Consider the following 8979-nt stretch of genomic DNA (forward strand, 5'->3'; position numbering starts at 1 on the left):
TGTTTTTAAAAACACTTTATTTTTTGAGTACACACCATTATACTTTTTATATAACTATACTTTGTTTATAACATTGGAATGTTTCACATGCACCCAATTTTTGCAAGATCTTGGCATAGCAGCACTGTGAAGTAAAAATAACTCAAGGTGCAATTCAAAAACTGTGTGTTGTGTATGTATATGCGTGAGTATGTGTGTGACATCTGTGTGTGTGCGCGCGCATGTGTGTACTGTATTTGAGTCTGTTTGTGTATAACCATGATTGAGTATGTATAGTATGTGTGTGTGTTTTCTACATCAATATAACACTGCATCTGATAAAGGATTTCACACTTTTTGTGTGAAAGACAGATGTGACAGTGAATTTACACTGGGGACAAAACCAAACATTTTGTATATGCTCTAAACAGTAGGGAAGAAGCTTCAAACATTTCTGGAACACACAGTGATGAGATGGAGGGATGTACATGTTGGGAAGAGCCTTTCACTCTTAGCAGATACAATACATCAGAGAAGTACTGAATACTTACCATCCGCTTTATTGCATAAGAGTGAGTATATTTAGTGGGAAGATTAAAAAAGCAGCACCGTAATTAAATACAAGGTGGATGTGTCTGTGTACAAAGAGGAATATACTGCGTGGCTTCTCATGATGCAGCATGGTGAATTTTAATAGGTTTAATAGAACTATACACAATGATTTATTAGGGATGTAACGATTACCGGTATAATGGTAAACCGCGATAAAAATGTTGACGATAATAATTACCGTTTTCATTTCAAACATCATGATTATCACTGTTGATTACCGCGCTGTGGAAACGCGTGTTTAATCCTTCCCAGCTTCACCCGAGCCTGCTTTTGACATACAGTAGGAGAGGTACAATGGAACAAAACTGGTACCCTACTGATTCTGTTGTCTAATTGATGGTTTTAACTACGATTCGGATTAGGCTACACCTGATTTTAAAAGGCGGAACTTTATTAAATCCATTCCACCCACGTTATCAGGAGAATACAGTAGCCTAAAGTTTTATTTTGAACGCTTACTTTGGTCTCACTCATTGCATCCAAATAACAGAAATTGCAAACTCCAAGTTATGGTAGGGTAAGTTAAGCTATAAGCACATAGCCAATTAAACATGAAGAAAAAAGTGAACGGGACACTTTTTGAAACTATTTCAGCTTGTGTAGGCCTATCAGTGCTTTCTGAACATATTGAACACACTTAAAAATACCATGATAATACCGAAAACCGTGATAATTTTGGTCACTATAACCGTGAGGTTAAATTTTCATACCGTTACATCCCTATGATTTATACGTAAACATCAGTTGTATTGCAAAGTTTATACATAAACATCAGAAGTATTTCAAAGTATCTTTGTAGTATTTTGAATGAATAATATTTGGTAGTAATGCTGCAATGTGGTATTTAAACAATCTACGTAAATATTAATACACATTTGGGATTCATTGAAGTGAAGTGAAGGTAGAAACTCAAACATCTATCTCAGGACCCTAAATGCACAACTCCTTCCCTCTCATGATAACATGGCTACCGTAGAGAGTGAGTAAAATGTTGAAATACAGTGATGGGATCCAGTGATTTAGGATCATTCCAGTTTTTTACATGTCGTGACCACATGGTGGCTAACATGGTGCAGGAATGGAGGTGTCGATCTGGGAGCTGATGTAAGTAAATACTTACAGTTTTACTGTTGAACATGTCGCTCACCAACCAATCACCGTAATTCTGTCTGTCACCATGTGGATAGAATTTCTGTCACCAATGTCAGTGTACCTATTGATCCATGTTTATTTGTCACTTGATTAAAGTTTTTGGTAATGGCATTCCTGATTATAGCATGTTTAATTGGTTTAATTCTACTTAAAGTCTTGGGAGACAAAAAGCAAATTTGCTACTCAAAAGGAAATAGCTGACAATACCCCAAAGGCATGCATGAATGACGTGTTAAATACAACCATGACAAGCAAAATTCTATGGCCACCTTATCATAACCCAATAAGTGACTACATCATACATCAATAAGTGTGTCATAGACTTTGTATCATTTTTACACATTTTTGATTTCAGCTTTTCCCACAATCAGCCAAGATTCTCTGTGCATTTCTTGTTTTATGCAACCACCAGCTGTCTACACGTATCCCCTGCCTGTCATAACATGACTCAACATAATAAACCAACGATTATGAACATTTAAACACAGCACCGGTGTTAACAACACAGCCAAATCAAACTGTTTGTGAAGGCATGTGTTTATGACAGCAAAACTATGGAGGCAAGGGAACACAAAACAAAACAGTGAATGAGGAAGAAAGATGTAAAAAAAAAAACCACACACACTTGCTGTCACTGATGTCGCCCTCTGTGTCAAATAGACTAATATTCACATCTCTATCTAAAGTGGTTGATAATGAACTGGAGGTGAAACCTCCTGCGATCTGAAAGGGCTCAGCCTATAAGTCTATCTGCAGTAAAAGTCTAAAAGAGTCTAAGGTGTTTGAGGTGCCAGAGTACATTTGCTGATGCTTTTTAAACAAATTAAGTTGTACATTTTTGAGAAAGCAGACATTCTTCAAGTCCTACCGACGCGTAGCAAACAGAAGTGTCATCTATTAGAAAATGTCTGAGATGTGGTCAATATTTTATGAGGTTTTACTCATTGTACTTGTCTTTTTTCAGTGACTAAAACTATTCTACTGTTCTAAAACGTACAATAACTGTTCTAGAACCATTTCCCATTCCCTCATGCAAATATTATTGCAGAATAAAAATGAACTTTAACATTCTAGTCACTTCCAGCTTTCTTCTTACTCACTCCCAGTCTTCTGTGCTGTAATATGTCATGACATTCATTCCCAACTTTAGACATAAAGATGCTATTATTCCTGCCCCTCAGAAACCAGCATGTATTTGAATTGCATGAAGACAGTGGCAAATCCGATTACACACCAAGCAGTTGTTTAGAGATGCTTTTACATAATTTTAGAATGCTTTAAAATAATTAATCAACAATGGCCTATGTAAATACATGAATTTGCTATTCAAAACAGGCATTTGAATGTATAAGACCCTGGGTCATTTCCCCCTTTCTCTCTTATGAAACTTTTAGCATATCCTTAATTTTCTTTCAACACACACATAACTATAAATTCACAGTGGAGTATCTATGAAATAAGTACTATTTCATAGATAATTAGAAAAAAATATCCATATTGGTAATCTAAGTTCCTTGGGTAAAAGCTGCTTATTATGTGACCTGCATGTGATGTGTCAGACTATTTAAGCTTTTCTAATAATTGTTATGTCAAAAGATTTGAATCTCTAATCCATATAAACGAGAGATGGAAGACTGTCTGTGAACTGAGATCACCAATTACACCCCAAAAAAACCCTGCTAAAAGTTCATCACGTAAACACCTCTAAACAAGCCTGATTCTCATCCGCATCTTTCATCTACTGATGATTCACGGAACCATTGTGAGTTCTTCAAAGAGGAACAAAGGAACCTCCTCGTCTCCCACAGCCTGAGTTCAGAGTTGCTGGCCGGCTCCCCTTCACCTTGTGTTGGACAAAGGGTTATTGTGGACTGCCCTTCGCCCCGGCCAGGGCTTTTGATTTTAATAGCAGCGCCGGCCGCACTGCCTCACTTAAAAGTTCAAACGCCGGGGTTTGAAACGTGGCCGTGTAAGGGGATGCACTCTGTTTTTCTGCATCTCTCTCTCTCTCTCTCTCCTGTTCATCCCCCTCCTACCGCCACTCAGCACAGGCACTGCATTAAAAGGTGTAATCCCTCTGAAATGGAAATTGCGCTTCTTGAAAACAAACGAGCAGGGGAAGATGGCTTGGCTGGGGTGCAGCGTGATGCGGTGTGCTGTGGTGAGGCGGCCATGATTTTTCTGAGGGGGCTCCTCTCTCTCTCTCTCTCTCTCTCTCTCTCTCTCTCTCTCTCTCTCTCTCTCTCCCTCGATCACTCTCTCTATCACTCTGTCTCCCCAGATTGTGCCGGCCCTACTGTAGTGGGTAATGGTGGAGCTGACAGACAGGTTGATTACAAGGTTATTGTAAACAAGCCTTTTCGGCTACATAGGGGCTAAATTACCAGTTGTGTGTGTGTGTGTGTGTATATGTGTGTGTGTGTGTGTGTGTGTGTGTATATATAAGCAAGGTAGGCAAGGTTTATGTCTAGGTATAGGCAAGGTATGCAATGTGTATGTCTGTATATCTTTTTGTTTGTTTGTTTGTTTGTTTGTTTGTGTGTGTGTGTGTGTGTGTGTGTGTGTGTGTGTGTGTGTGTGTATGGGGGGCTGGTAGAGCTTTGATGATGAATGTCAGATGGGTAGTGCTGGGGTGGGCAGAGGGATGATGGGTAGCTATTACAATCAAACAGAGCAGAGTAGAGAAGAGAGCGTGCATGTGTCTGTCATCGCCTGCATCCTGTCAATCAAATCAGACAGTCATCAATTATTTACTATTTACTTTGTTTTTTGATGGTCAGTTGGCTATTACAGCATGATTCCCCGTCAGCCATCAGGCGTAATGTTAGGGCATGAGTTTTGATGTGGCTACTTGCACATGAGATTCCTCTATACATGTTGGTTGTTGTCTGGATATCAGACACTGGTCCTGCTCACACAAAGGAAGGGGTCTCGCTACATGGCCCAAGGAGACAGTGTGAGGGACTGTTATCATATGCACATATAAAATATGTTGTGCATATAGGGCCACCATACATGTGGTATTTACTGTATTAAGAGATCTTATCAATTGTGGCTCATGTAAATTAGATTTAGAAGCTGCCAACTTGCATTAGCACCTCCCTCCTCAAGTGAAAATGTCATTGTTTTCATTTTGATTTTACATTTGTCTTTTGTGGTTTTGAAAACATTTTTCTTTGTTTTTGGAGCAAAACAGAGAGGTGGTGTTGTGTTTGAATCCAAGGTTAGGTTAGTTTTTACCAGGCCAGACGGTATTCTGACATATATAAAGTGATTGTCCATGTGGAATGATAATTTGTGGGATGATTAAGGTTACAGAGGGCTCCTAAACCACCAGATCATTAAACTAATCAAACTATTTCCTTGCTCCTGTTCAATATAATCAACTCCAAATGAGGAGTTATTTACAGGCATATGCACCTCATATTTTGCAGACTTTATATCGTCAAAAATCACATGGTGTTGACTTTAATTAAAGTTTTATCTATACAAGGAAGGACTCAATCAAAAGTTTTATATTTAATTTGCTTATTGATCTCCTATATTGCACGGCAGTTGTTTTGTCACTTTACTCTTACAGATATAATTACAGTTATATTAGTACAAAAGTAATATGCTTCTTGCTTTTAAAGCCTCTTATGATATGGTGAAGTTCTTTCAAGCCGGTCATATTGGTGTTGTGTGTTTTAATTATAGCGTCTGTAGGGATGCGGCCTAGATCAGTATTCAATATCAGTAAACAATAAGTGGAGAACAGTGTTGCTTTTCTTGTCTAATTTGTGTTGGAATTGCATATGAGCTCATTTCCAGCATTGGCAAATTTCTAAGTCTGCACAGAAATAACACAAAACAATCAAACAAAACAAAAATTCTATTAAATATAATTGATCACCTGCAAGGCATTTTGTCTTTGATTAGGAGGACTGCAAAACGCATCAGAGGCAAAAGGAAAAAAAATTACAGACTTCACAAACATGAAGATAATCTGGTTCATTAATAAGAAAAACAACTTTTCTCCCCTCCAGTCCTTTATGTTAACAGTTCAAATAGATCCATTGTTGGGCATAGTGCAAGGAGAGAGAGAGAGAGAGAGAGAGAGAGAGAGAGAGAGAGAGAGAGAGAGAGAGAGAGAGAGAGAATGAAACATTTGTGGTCTGGTGTTGAAATAATTATTTTGATTTGAATCTGCTCCCATCACAGCAGGTATAGGCACGGAGCTTGGCTTTGCTGCAGGGCGTTTTGTGAAGCAGGCTGAAGGGGTGCGATGTGGCTGTGGGGTTGGTGTTGGGGGTGTTGGAGGTGGAGCAGGGGTGGGGGCACAATCATGACACTGGGTCAGCCGAGCTAAAGAGAGCTTCAGGGGGGGAAAAGGAGGGGTTGCGGGGGGTTAGGGGTCACACTTGGGGAAGGGAACGGGGAGCGCAATGTCACATTTCACCCCCAGAGGCCTTTGGAGTACCCCGTAATATGTTCCCTGACACAAAGCCAAAGCCAAGTAATCAACTCTGTATGGCATATTTGCCAACCCCCATTACTGGTAGCAGCGCATTCGGAAGGGTCTTAACTGGCTGGAGAACTCCCTCCTCCTTAAGATGGTGCTCCCCTGACATGTGCTCTCAATCACAGCTGGCATATGCCCACTGGCTGAGGAACAGTAAACACATGATTTGAAAACAGATGAGATATGCTGGAGTGAAAGCGAATCAAGATTTCAAATCAGCACAAAAACTGCCTTGGTCTGGTCTTTAAAAAACACTGTGTCTGGTTGGGGTTGGAGGCTGTGTGTTAATGGGGGACTATAGCATGTTTGTATAGCTGTACAGAGGTGCTTACTTACTGTCTTATGCATGTCCAGGCAGTAATATGTGACAGGTCTGGGTATTTTAAGTCCAAATGTCTCCTTATAAAATCTGTAGATACCAACAGAGAACTACTGCTCTTGATAAACAGTGATGGCTAGTCATCACAAAGAGTCTGGAAATGAGGATATCACAACACCACTCCTGTACTCATCAGACACATTTCTACTTTAGTATCTGGATTTGGGTGAATCCAAAACTAACTCCACCCTATCAGCTCTGAGAACATTCTGCAAGTCATTTAATGTTCTCCGTCACTGCCAATTAATATGTGCAACTGAGAGTGCTTGAGATGCATCAGTGGCCTTCAAATGCATGCTTGGTTCCTTAGTTAACGAGGTAATAACCCAGTAATATTGCTGGTTTTGATAAGATATCTCCACATCTTACAGATTCTGATGGTGATGACAAACATCAATAGCAGAGATCAGAGGGCATGTGAGGGGCGAAGATGACTACAGAAAAAAAAAAAAATCACACAACAACCCACACGACAATCCACTGATTTGACATGAGTTCGAATATCTTTTTTTTTTCTAAGTGCTTGAATAAAAAGTCCACATGTCCATAATATGCAATGTATGCTAATGAATTTCTCCTGTTGGTGGCTGTCAGAATGACAATAACACATTGGAATGCTATGATAATGTGTGTGCAAGCAATTCACTTAAACCTGACAAATTTATTCGTTTGACCTCCATGTAGAGCATAATAGCATACACATTCATGTGCTTGTTAATACATTAAACATATAATGATGAATAATGTAAATCATGATGATATGGAAATTTTATTCTGGGAAGGGAGACACCTTTTTATTAATATTCAGGTCAGCTAAAGCAATGACAAAGGGAAAATCAGCGGGATCAATAGATAGCAGCGGATCATTTTTGTCATGTCTTTTTTGAAGTCCTTTTTGAGAAATGCAGTGCGGCACATTGCAGAAAAAAAATCAAACAGGAAGTAATGTGATGCATATGAAAGGGAACTCTTAATGCTTTTTAATCAGAAGCCTCTTATTTATACCAATGGTGTGTGAATAGCATTACAAATATGCACTTGACTTGCTTTGTCATGCAAACCTCCCAATGCAGTAGGCAGCAGACGACAAGATTCCTTTTGTGCTGTTTTCACTGCAGTTGTAATGGAATGAGGTCTCTCTGTACCTGAGACGATCTGATGTGTGAGTTCTCAGGTGCCACTCAAACTGTCCTGTCAACAGAATCTGTGTGCAGGCTCGCTACCCCCCATCACAACTGAAATTAAGCTTGCTAATGTATCTGTAAGATCCGTTAACGTCTACAGTGAACATATACTCATATGGTCAGACCTGGCTGTGTTTACTGTATTTTCGGTGTTTCGTTCAAATACACATCAAGACAAATAGGCTGAACTACCGCTGAGCTCTCTGTAATCTTCTTGGTGGCGATTTTATGAATTATCTATGTCTTTGGGCGCCATGGATCTACATATGGGTGTATATATTTTTTAAAATTTGTGTAGGTGTGCCTTTAGATGTAAATATGTTTGTGTGTATGTGTGTCACAGTAATGTGTATCGGTGTGTATATAAGAATGATAGTTTGAGTGTGTGTGTCTGTGAGAGTGAGATAGAGAGGGAGAACAGTGTGTGTGTGTGTGTGTGTTTATGAGTAATGTGTGTGTGCCCCCTCTCTCTGTCTCTGTGTGTGTGTGTGTGTGTGTGTCTGTGTGTGAATGTGTCTCCCCTTCAATACCTTGCTCCAGCTCTAACCAGCCGTTAGTTGGATCGCAGGCCTCCTGCATCTCAAACACCTTAATTAGTCATTCAGCTCCTTATTTGTGTTTGGTTCCCCCTCCGGCACCTAATTAATGCTTAATCGAAACTGCTGAACTGAGCCCGTGGAGAACTCATGAATATTAAAATTAGCCTCAACAATTTTGAAAGGGGGTGGGTGGCGGAGGTGCAGAGGGGTATAAGCATGGAGGGGCTGGGTGGGGGTGGCGGAGGTGCAGAGGGGTATAAGCATGGAGGGGCTGGGTGGGGGTGGGGGGTGAGGAGGTAAGGCCTGGGTCCGTTTGATCCTGTCTGCTATGGTACTGCTTTACAGGAACATGGGATTTCTATCCGGATGTACAGAGTACCATTACAGTTTACACAGAGCCCAAGTCTAGAGATCACTATGTCTACTATGTCTGAACTACTGATGCAGAGATTGTCAGTGTTTTTTTTTTTTTCAGTTTAAAAGAGGACATTTATAATGTAGTTTCAGGTACTTTGTCTTTTGAAGCAGGCCAGTTTTGTTGCTTTGGATATTCAGTCGCGTATGTTTGTTCAAAGATGTTCAAACAGAAACACACACTGTTACAGCTATTCAATTTCTCCTCACTCACCAGTC

This window comes from Alosa sapidissima, chromosome 2, assembly GCF_018492685.1.
Source record: "Alosa sapidissima isolate fAloSap1 chromosome 2, fAloSap1.pri, whole genome shotgun sequence".
Classification (NCBI taxonomy): domain Eukaryota; kingdom Metazoa; phylum Chordata; class Actinopteri; order Clupeiformes; family Clupeidae; genus Alosa; species Alosa sapidissima.